Source organism: Vulpes lagopus, chromosome X (assembly GCF_018345385.1).
Source record: "Vulpes lagopus strain Blue_001 chromosome X, ASM1834538v1, whole genome shotgun sequence".
Taxonomy (NCBI): Eukaryota; Metazoa; Chordata; class Mammalia; order Carnivora; family Canidae; genus Vulpes; species Vulpes lagopus.
The window spans coordinates 93,331,485-93,342,729 of NC_054848.1; the positions used below are offsets into that span (position 1 = coordinate 93,331,485).

Sequence of the window (11,245 nt, forward strand, 5' to 3'; positions counted from 1 at the left end):
TATGCTGTTGAACCCAACCCAGTGAAATTTTTATTTTTTTAAAGATTTTACTTATTTATTCATGAGAGACACACAGAGAGAGGCAGAGAAACAGGCAGAGGGAGAAGCAGGCTCCTTGAGGGGAGCCGGATGTGGGACTCAATCTTGGGACTCTGGGACCTTGTCCTGAGCCTGAGGCATAAGCTGAACCACTGAGTCAACGAGACATCCCCAAATTTTTATTTTGGACTCTGTTTTTCAGTTGTAAAATTTTATTTGGACCTTTATTGTAATATATACCTTTGTTTGCTTAAAACTTTTGGTTTTTGCAAAACCTTGGTGGCTCAGTGGTTTAGCGTCTGCCTTTGGTTCAGGTCGTGATCCTGGGGTCCTGGTTTGGAGTCCCACATAGGCCTCCCCTCAGGGAATCTGCTTCTTCTTCTGCCTATGTCTCTGCCTCTCTCTGTGTGTCTCTCATGAATAAATAAATAAAATCTTTTTTAAAAAATCAGAAGTGTAAAAAAAAAAATCAGAAGTGTTCTTTTTTTTTTCCTTCAAGAGTTTTCACCTTTCCCTCTTGTTGAGTTATTAGATAGAAAAGGGGTTTTAATGCATTTTTGTGATAATTCAGGTATCTGGTTTATCTCTGATGTAGCATTTTTTGAATGTCCTTTCCCTTGAGAATTGGTTAGATTTTCCGTGATTTCTTGATGTCAAGTCATTTTGGATTGCATTCTGGGAGTTATGATTTTTATGTTAGAGAGTGGGTTTATCACAATCCATTTGAGATAATTGATATTGTTATTTTAGTATCTAATCAACATAATTATGTTCAGACTCTAAGTTCTAACTTGCTTTTTTTGTGATGTGGTTTGAAGTGATGGGGTTTGGAGCTGTTGGCCAAGGAAGAAATCTTGAGATGTCTCCCATGCAAAAAATTGATTTTGTTAATGCCTGGGCACAGGACCTGTGGGCAGAAAGTAGCTGCACTGGGTTGTGTCCTTTGATTGATTGTATACTTCAAGTTGGGAGGGTTTAGGGACAGCACAAGCCTACAAGGTATTTAGGAAACAAGATTTCCAGGATCCTGAGGGGGCTAGCTCCTGTTAGAAAAAGGTCATGTATTACTGTTGAGTAAAAACTCAGTCATGAGATACTTCAGATCTATATTGGTGTGCTATTAGCTTGGAGGATGATTACTAACATGTGTCTTAGGGGGTAGAGATAAAGGAAGTTTTCAGAGGAATTTTTATATGTTAAAGAAGGGATCCTGGAGCGGTCTGGCAGGGGTATTGTCAAGCTAAGATTGCTTTTTGCCCTTAGCAAAGTGTCAACATCCAGGCAGCTGAGCTCCCAGTGGAAGGTCACTCTAACTGTTTCAAGGACTTGTCAATGGGCTGTAGGCAGTAAGGACATTTAATTTTTTTTTTGCCTTTGTTTCCCACATCATATGCATAGTAGTTTCAATGTCAGTTTATTTGTGCAAACCTTAACTATGCTGTTTGAATTTGAATGTCATATGTAGTACTTAGCAGTTACTCTGGGAATTGAGTGGTGGTTTATTTATTTATTTTCAATTTTTTAATTTTTTTGAGTGGTGGTTTATATATTTCAGTTCTCACACCCTTGTCTATGTTTCTTTTTTTAATATTTTATTTATTTATTCATGAGAAACACACACAGAGAGAGGCAGAGACACAGGCAGAGGGAGAAGCAGGCTCCATGCAGGGAAGCCTGATGTGGGACTCGATCCAGGGGCCTCCAGGATCACACCCCCAGCCAAAGGCAGACGCTCAACTGCTGAGCCACCCAGGCATCCCTCTATGTTTTTTTTGTCTGTTCTGGATGTACAGACTGGCGTGTGCCTTTTATGTTTTTATTCTATTCATATTTAAGATATTGGTGTAGACTTAGTGGACTTAGAATCAAATTGTCAAGAGACAGATTGACAGGAGAAAATCAATCATATGTCTACATATGGGAATTTACACAGACATATAATTCCAAAGACCATGAGACAACATGAAGTTTATATGAACTAAGGAGAGGGGTAGGAGTCTGAGGATACAAAGGGGAGCCATTAGGAGGAAGGTGAAAGGAGATGTTTGGAAAAACAAGGTTGCTCTATTATATAGGTAAGTTTCTTAGGTAGAGGGGAGTCTCAGTTAATAATTCTCTTCCTACCTGGTACAGGCTCTCCTTTCCAGTCTAAACTTAGGCAGTTGAGGGGAAGGCAGAGAGCTTTTCCTGCATCTGTTGGGTTTCTATTACTTTTAGCTCAAAATTATCTTTATGCCAAAGTGGCCAATATTCTGGAAACCTGTCCTGGGAACCCCCTGCATTTTCTTCCTCTGAAACTTCCTTCAAGTTTCACACATTAAAAGTGGAGCTAATAAATGGTTCTTTCTTTCTTTCTTTCTTTCTTTCTTTCTTTCTTTCTTTCTTTCTTTCTTTCTTTCTTTCTTCTTTCTTTCTTTTTTTCTTTCTTTCTTTCTTTCTTTCTTTCTTTCTTTCTTTCTTTCTTTCTTCTTCTTTCTTTTTCTTTCTTTCTTCTTTTAGATTTATTTATGTATTTATTCATGAGAGACACAGAGAGAGAGAGGCAGAGAGAGAAGCAGTTTCCCTGTGGGGAGTCGGATGCGGGACTGGATCCCGGGATTCTGGGATCATGCCCTGAGCCAAAGGCAGGCACTCAACCACTGAGCCACCCAGGAGAGTCCCTCTTCTTTTTTTTTTTTCTTTTAAAGATTTTATTTATGAGAGAGAGAGAGAGAGAGAGAGAGACTGAGAGAGAGAGCATGAGCAGAGAGGAGGGGCAGAGGGAGAAGGAGAAGCTGACTTTACTGCAGAGCAGGGAGCCTGTCCTGGATGGGGCTGATCCCAGGACTCTAGGAAAGTTGCTTAACCAATTGAACCCCCCAGGGGCCCCAAACTGTTCCATCTTATGGAACCAGGCTTAGTTCTCATGTTGGGTAAATTCAGTTAAAATCATTTCAGGAAGTGGTTATGCAGATATATTTTCAGAGATAGGCCTGTGGTTCAAGATATCGGGTACATTTCTCTAGAAACAAATGAAACAAACAATGGTTAATGATTAGGTTCAAAATATAAATCAGTTTCTGATTTCTGAAGAATGCCTGTGGAGAAGATGTCTGGATTTCAACATTGAAGTATTTTCAGATAGAGGGAGACCAGGCAGTGGCAGTATGATAGATTTTCCTAGTTGGTAGCTCAAATGTCTCTGGTGAACTTTCAATGGCCCACACAGCAATAGGCATGAATACTGTCTCTACATGAGCTATTGTGGTTATTTCTTTGAAGTTTACCTCAAGTTGTTCATATTTATTTTGCAGGGCTTGAGGAAAAAGGGCAGTTTTTGTTCTCAAATGAATCCAACTCAGAAAGGTAGGATAAAAATCAATACATGTTTCAGAGTGGTAGTCAGGGACTAGAGGATCTAGTCTAGTTTATCATAAACAGTATTAGAATCTAACATTTACTCATGTTGCTTAAACCATTTTTGTTCTGTATAATCACCCTCATTTTTTATCAAAGGTAGCCAAACTAACATTTGTTTACAAAACAAATTTAGTCTTTTTTTATTTTTATTTTTTTAATAAATTAATTTTTATTGGTGTTCAATTTACCAACATACAGAATAACACCCAGTGCTCATCCCGTCAAGTGTCCCCCTCAGTGCCTGTCACCCATTCACCCCCACCCCCCGCCCTCCTCCCTTTCCACCACCCCTAGTTCATTTCCCAGAGTTAGGAGTCTTTATGTTCTGTCTCCCTTCCTGATATTTCCCACACATTTCTTCTCCCTTCCCTTATATTACCTTTCACTATTAAACAAATTTAGTCTTAACAGTCTCTCCTAATTATTTACACAAACAGAGCATGAATAGTCTTTGGCCACAAAGGTTCTTTTAAATCTGTTTTGCTTGACCTTTTTATATGGAATTTCCAGATTGAACTTTTAATAGCCTCTCTAGGCTATAAGCCAAACCAAAACTTGTACCAAATTCTTAACTGGATTTTGCCTGGAATAGTTCTAGATTTGGGTGATTTCCTCTCTTTTCTAGGTCTCCCAAATATCCTGATATTCTTGAACCTGCTAGGATGTATCCTCCTTTACTCACCAGCTAAGGCTACTGGAAGCTTTGTAAGGAAAGTTTGAGGCCAACATGTATAAGGGGCTCTACTGGCTCCATAAAGTCTGAGTTCCTTAAATCTGATCATATCTGAGTCTATGCATATTTCAAATATGACATTCCAGTTAAAGCCCGATTAATATAACCAGTGATTCCAATTGTATCCTGTTAGAAGGAAAACAAATTCTTATTGATCTTGTGTAAATATATAGCCATAAAAATATAACAATGCTTAGCCTTTTAATTCTGGAGGGTTCAGATGAATGTTTTAATTCTGCTTACGGTTGTATGATTTATCGAAATTGGAATTGCTTAGGTAGCTTAACAAAAAAGATTACCTTAGACCTGAAAAAACAAAACATTTAAAAACCTAGGCATCTTTAAGGAAAGTCATAAAAATTATTATCTTCCTCAGTTCATTCAATTTCATGTTATTAATTTTTATTTTGCCTTAATCCATTTTTTTCTGCTAGTTTTTGAAATTTTTACCTAATTCAGTTTGATGATCCTGTGGTCACCAGAAACCGTACTCAAGAGTTCTTTCTGTGAGTCTCACTGAAGAGGAAACACATTTGCAATAGCATTAGTGTAAAAGCATAATTGTAAATGACAAGAATTAAAAATGACCATTGTTGAAATTTTGGTTAGAGTTCATTATGATGAAATTGGCAAGGAAATTTGGTTATTTCTATGACGTATAACACCTCAAGATAATAAAATATACCACGACGTCAGATTTCTAGGGCTATTAAATCTATCTTTCTTCTTTCTTTCTTTTTCTTTCTTTCTTTCTTTCTTTCTTTCTTTCTTTCTTTCTTTCTTTCTTCCTTCCTTCTATTTTTTAGGATTTTATTTATTTATTCATGAGAATAAATGGAGAAGTGGAGAAGTAGGCTCCCCGCAGGGAGCCTGATAGGGACTCCATCCTGGGATCTCCGGATCAGGACCAGAGCCAAAGGCAGATGCGCAACCACTGAGCTACACAGGTGCCCCCCTATTAAACTATTTTATTTTTTTAAAGATTTCATTTATTTATTCATGAGAGACACACAGAGAGAGACACAGGCAGAGACACAGGCAGAGGGAGAAGCAGGCTCCACGCAAGGAGCCCGACGTGGGACTCAGTCCCAGGTCTGCAGGATCACACCCTGGGCTGCAGGCGGCGCTAAACCGCTGAGCCACCTGGGCTGCCTTATTAAACAATTTTAGAACACTTAATTACAATCTACACAAATATAATCTATCAAGGTTTAGTATCACTTATTTGCTTCCTATTTTTTATTTATTATTATTTTTTTATTTTTAGATTTTTAAAATTTTATTTATTTATTCATTTGAAACACAGAGAGAAGGGCAGAGACCCAGGCAGAGGGAGAAGCAGGCTCCATGCAGGGAGCCCGATGTGGGACTTGAACCCGGGTCCCCAGGATCACACCCCGGGCTGAAGGTGGCGCCAAACCGCTGAGCTACCCGGGCTGCCCGCTTCCTTTTTTTTTTTTTTTTTTTTAAGATTTTATGTATTTATTTGATAGAGCAAAAGAGCACAAGCAAGGGGGTGTGGGTAGGGCCAAGGGAGAAGGAGAAGCAGGCTCCCTGCTCAGTAGAGAGCCCTATGCTGGGAGATCCCAGGACCTGAGATCTGGACCTGAGCAGAAGGCAGTTAACCCTCTGAGCCAACTAGGCACCTCTCCCTAATTCTTTATACGGTTAAGAGTGGTTCTTAGGTCTTAGGGAAGATGGAAGTGGCAGAAAATTTACATTACAAAGGCAGAACAAATATGCACTTCTCTCCAACATGGATATTTGACGCCTATTTGTTCTGAAAGGTGCTAGAGTCTGGGCTCAAAAGCCATTTTAGCAGTTTAAATTTTAAAAGAAAGAAACCTCCTTTTCCTTTTTATTTTTTTGGTTTCAGGCAGTTGTGGGATGTTTTCATTTTAAAGGCATAAGATTGATAATTTCAAGGGACAGAAAGAATACAAAACGATTTATTTCAATGTTTCAAGGTTATTGTAATTTAATTTTTTTTAATTTTTATTTATTTATGATAGTCACAGAGAGAGAGAGAGAGGCAGAGACACAGGCAGAGGGGGAAGCAGGCTCCATGCACCGGGAGCCCGAAGTGGGACTCGATCCAGGGTCTCCTCCAGGGTCTCCCGGATTGTGCCCTGGGCCAAAAGCAGGAGCCAAACCGCTGCACCACCCAGGGATCCCAAGGTTGTTGTAATTTAAAATTCACCTCCCTTTCTCCTAAGTACAGGACATTACATCCCAATATCTTGATCTCTTACAATATTCAGAAAGTTTCAGTCGTAGGTTTTGACTGGTTTCTAGAGTCGCATTTCTGCTTTTGTAAAGATTTTAAGACACAGAGATGTTTTTAATTCCCCAAAGAACTAGATTACAGTGTAAATATTAAGTGCGTAGCCTGCCTTTTAAAGTAAATTAGCTTCTTTATATTATGGTGAACTTCAACAGAAATTGTGATTGAAAAGGTTTTTACCTGTATAAAATATTTTAATTAAAATCTTCATATTCAATCTTGGGTTCCATTAGTAGGATGGACTGGGAGAAATTTTGGTCTCCCTTTCCTCTATATAGGGAAAGTAGTGAATGAGTTATTAACCTTTTGAATTTCTTGAATTCAAATCAATCAAGAATTTCTTGAATTTCTCTCTAAACTTCCTAAGATCTTTTTAATGTGAAGGTAAAAGGGCTTTATTAAAGATTTTGCTGCTATCTGGGAGACATGAATTCTTTTCTAGTAGGGGGTCACTACTAGACCCTACTAAGGGGTACACCGGGACACTGGTAGGGGACACCGGCATAGCTGGATTACTAATCCCTAGAAGTTAGGAGCAAAGCCAGCTTTATTTTCATCTTCAGGTGCTTTGTTAAATGTATTCCTGTCTTTCAACATCTACATGAGCAACATGTACACTTTGAACCTAGAGATTAGGCCTGAGTGCTCTTTGTAAATCTTATTGGAAAAGGTAAATTAAAATAGGCAAATGAGGCCAGATTTAAGGGAAATTTGCATTGCATGTCAATAATTGTTTATATGTCTTAAGTCTGATTTTTGTGATTTTATCTTGTCAACGTAGTTTCTAAGGGTAGCCATTATACTAAAAAGATAGTGGAGAGCTCTCTATAAAGAATATTTTATATTCTAAATATTCTAAAGAATATTTTTCTTTTCATTATAGCCAAATTGAAGGATCATCATCTTGGCCAATCCAATTAGTTGGATCTAATCAACTCAAACCACTAAGCCCTAATGGGTTACTCCAAAATGTAAGTGTAATCAAAGAGTGCATAGGTGACATACTTCTCTATGATCCAAAAATTTACTCCCAAAATTAGTCTAAGAAAGCATGGACCTTCGTTTCACAAGTAGTAAGGATGGTGTCACGAAATCAGTTTTTCAATGTCCCACAAAATTGTGAGATGCTGTTCTGAAGAAAAGATAAACCACAGCTGTGTTTTTGGTTTTAAAGGGGAAAAACACTTTATTGACATCATAAAAATCTGATTAAACAGAAAGATGAAAAGGGAAATGTATACCTAGAGGAGAGTAATAGTAAGTGGTAAAGGAGAATAAGAAAGGGTTATATGAAATCGGGTACTTAGAATATCCAGCCTCAGTAGCTGGGGAAACCCTGTGGAGACAGCCATGCTGGGCAAGGAGCATCCTTCCCTCAGGTGAGACTTTCAACTGACCATCCCCCTAAGGGCCATATTTATAGGACAAAAGAAAGGATCTGAACTTAAACATTTGTTTGCCTATGTGATGTTTGGAGCGAGCTACATTTCTATATTATCATGCCTTTACATCTTTAAGGAGCCTGGGCTATATGTGCTTGCCTCCCCTCTGGGATTCCATCTTAGGTGGTCAGTCCAGCCTAGGGCAGGAGGGGATATGTAAGCAAGAATTGCAGCTCTTGGCCTTTAGACAGGAAGGGCCATTTCTGACCTGCACACCAGTTAATGTCAACTGACTAGGCTCTTGTGGTCACTTATGCAGCATAAGTCTCACAAACAACATTCTTTGGCTTGCCTGTGTCCCTGCACATTGGAGTGGTCAGTTATGCAGGACAAATCACAGAAACCTCCATCCGTAAGATACAGATGCCTCCAGGCACAGACGGCTCATCTTTTTACAGTGGGTGGGGGACCCTGGAATGGGATTTTTTTTTAAATTTTATTATTTATTTATTTATTTATTTATTTATGATAGTCACAGAGAGAGAGAGAGAGAGAGAGAGAGAGGCAGAGACACAGGCAGAGGGAGAAGCAGGCTCCATGCACCGGGAGCCTGACGTGGGATTTGATCCCCGGTCTCCAGGATGGCGCCCTGGGCCAAAGGCAGGCGCCAAACCGCTGCGCCACCCAGGGATCCCTGGAATGGGATTTTACAGCACTAACAAGCAACAAAAGTTGACATGACATGGGTTTCTCTGGGCTGGAAACTTTCATGACAAACACCCTTGGGAGCTGACATTATTAGACAGAGATAGAGGGCAGCCCGGGTGGCGCAGCGGTTTAGCGCCGCCTTCAGCCCAGGGCGTGATCCTGGGGACGCGGGATTGAGTCCCACATCATGCTCCCTGCATGCAGCCTGCTTCTTCCTCTGTCTGTGTTTCTGCCTCTCTCTCTCTCTCTCTCTGTGAGTCTGTCATGAATAAATAAATAAAATCTTAAAAAAATAAAACAATAAAACTTATTTATTAAAAAAAAAGACAGAGATAGAGAATCAGAGTCAGAGCCCCAGTCTATTTGACTATGAAAGTACATTCCAGGAAGTGCACCCTCTGATGGGAGAGACCAAAGAGAATATTCTCACTGATCATAAAGCCATGCTCTTAAGACACAAAATAAGAGGATAGGAAAAATATGTACACATTAATAGTCCTGACCAAGTTTTGGGACTCTTGGAAACACACTGATACCTAAGAGCAATGTGCAGTGGGGTTCTAGATTATGTTTTTTATGTGTCCCTTGATGTATGGAAGTTTTCATGAGGATGGCAGATGACCTCGTGTCAATCTAAACATTACCTTGTCCAAGTGATCATATTGTGGTAGTCTTTTTGATGTGGCAAGTGCTCCAACATAATTTAAGTTCTCCACTTCTGCCTAACATTTTGCAGCTTTGGCTTCTAAGATGTCCCTTAGCAACAGCTTTTTACCTCATGTGCACAAGAAAAGATACAGAGAAAATAATACAAAGATCATATCTAAGATGAAATGGATCCGTAACCTGAGTACTTCACCATATTTAACCTAAGTGTTGTTAGGTTCCTGCGAGTAGTTCTACAGATAATTTTTCATGCTAATCAAAGTGTAGAAAGAGAGTACAAGGACTCCCGACATCTTACTCCACTGGACTCTCTAGATAGAGACTCTGTACAGTTGACATGGTAAGAAATCTTATCTTTTGCTGACTGCTTGTTTGATATTCCAGAGACCTCTTAGCTGTAGCATTGTTCAGAACTCGTGGTGTCTCGTGAATTAAAGTGTGCTACTAATTATGCCAACTGTTGGGGTGGAACAATTTTTCTGCCCTATCATTCTTCTAGCTTGACTAAGAATCAAATTGTTATGAGACAAATTAAGAGAATAAAATGCAATCTAATAGGGTTACCTACAGGAAATCAACAGGGACCTAGAATTCTAAAGATAGTGAGGCAGCATGAAGCTCATATGAACTAAGGAGAGGGGTAAGGTCTGAGGATGCAATGGGGAGAAGGCCATTAGCAGGAAGGTGAAATATGTTTTGAAAAACAAGGTTGTCCTAGTATCCAGATAATTCTCTTTGGTAAAGGGGAGTCTTTGCTAATAGCTGTCTTCCTGGTATAGGATCTCCTTTGCCTTGCACATTTAGGCAGGTGAGGGGAAGACAGAGAGCTTTTTCTGCATCTGCTGGATTTTGATTAGTTTGAACTGAAAATAATCTTTATTATAAAGTAGCTCTTCCCAGGCAGCTTGTCCTTTGCCCCCACGTTGCGATTTTTTTTATTCTGTCTTCCCTTAGGATTCTTACCATGTTCTCCAGCACCCGGGGGACCCTTACCCCTGATTCCCCTGGCCGGAGAGACAGGTTTCTTTTCATATTTTAGACCTTCTCATAAGATTTTATTTCATTTTCATTTTATCTTTTTATTTTATTTATGAATGAGACAATTTATTAACCTAGCATTTGTTCTGATGCTTCTTGTTGGCAGCTGCCACCTGTTGGCAGCTGCCACCAGATTCCGCGGTCCCTCAGGTGTCAGTTTGCGGCCCACGTCTTGGTCCTTTCGCACCATTTTCAGCCCCTCTAGGGCTTGGAGGGCCCTGCAGGCCACGCTCGGAGCCTCTGCTGACGTGGCTGGGCCTGACCCCGTTCCTCTGACCTCCCGGTGGATCTTGGTCTCGGAGCCGACCCCAGGGCCGCCCCGGAGGTACAGGAACCATGTGTAGAACCACTTCTCATCACAGGGAGCAAGCTCTTTATGCTTGGCCAGCTTGACCGTATCCACCCATTCAAGGACTTTCAGCTTCCCAGACTTTTTAATTTTATTTATTTATTTTTTAAAGATTTTATTTATTTATTCACGAGAGACACAGGGAGAGAGAGAGGCAGAGACACAGGCAGAGGGAGAAGCAGGCTTCATGCAGGGAGCTTGGTGTGGGACTTGATCCCGGGTCTCCAGGATTACGCCTTGAGCCGAAGGTGGCACCAACCCACTGAACCACCCGGGCTGTCCTTTCCTAGCCTTTTTGAGGAAGGCTGCCAGAGCTCTGATGAACTCTTGCTGGCTCACATCTTTTACAGTAACTCCAGGCATCCTGTGGCCTCCGCCCTGCCAGCCAGGGGAAAGCTTCTCATTAGATTTTATTTTATTTTATTTATTTATTTATTTTTTAAAATTGGAGTTCAATTTGCCAACATATAGCATAATACCCAGTGCTCATCCCATCAAGTGCCCCCCTCAGTGCCCGTCACCCAGTCACTCCAACCCCCCGTCCACCTCCCCTTCTACCACCCCTAGTTCGTTTCCCAGAGTTAGGTGTCTCTCATGTTCTGTCACCCTCACTGATAGTTCCCACTCATTTTCTCTCCTTTCCCTTT

General features: G+C 40.4%; 1 pseudogene; it reads right to left on the reverse strand.

The window, feature by feature from the left end:
- Window positions 1–10,318: 10,318 nt before the first annotated feature.
- LOC121482269 lies at window positions 10,319–10,961 on the reverse strand (annotated as a pseudogene).
- Between the last annotated feature and the right edge of the window lie 284 nt (window positions 10,962–11,245).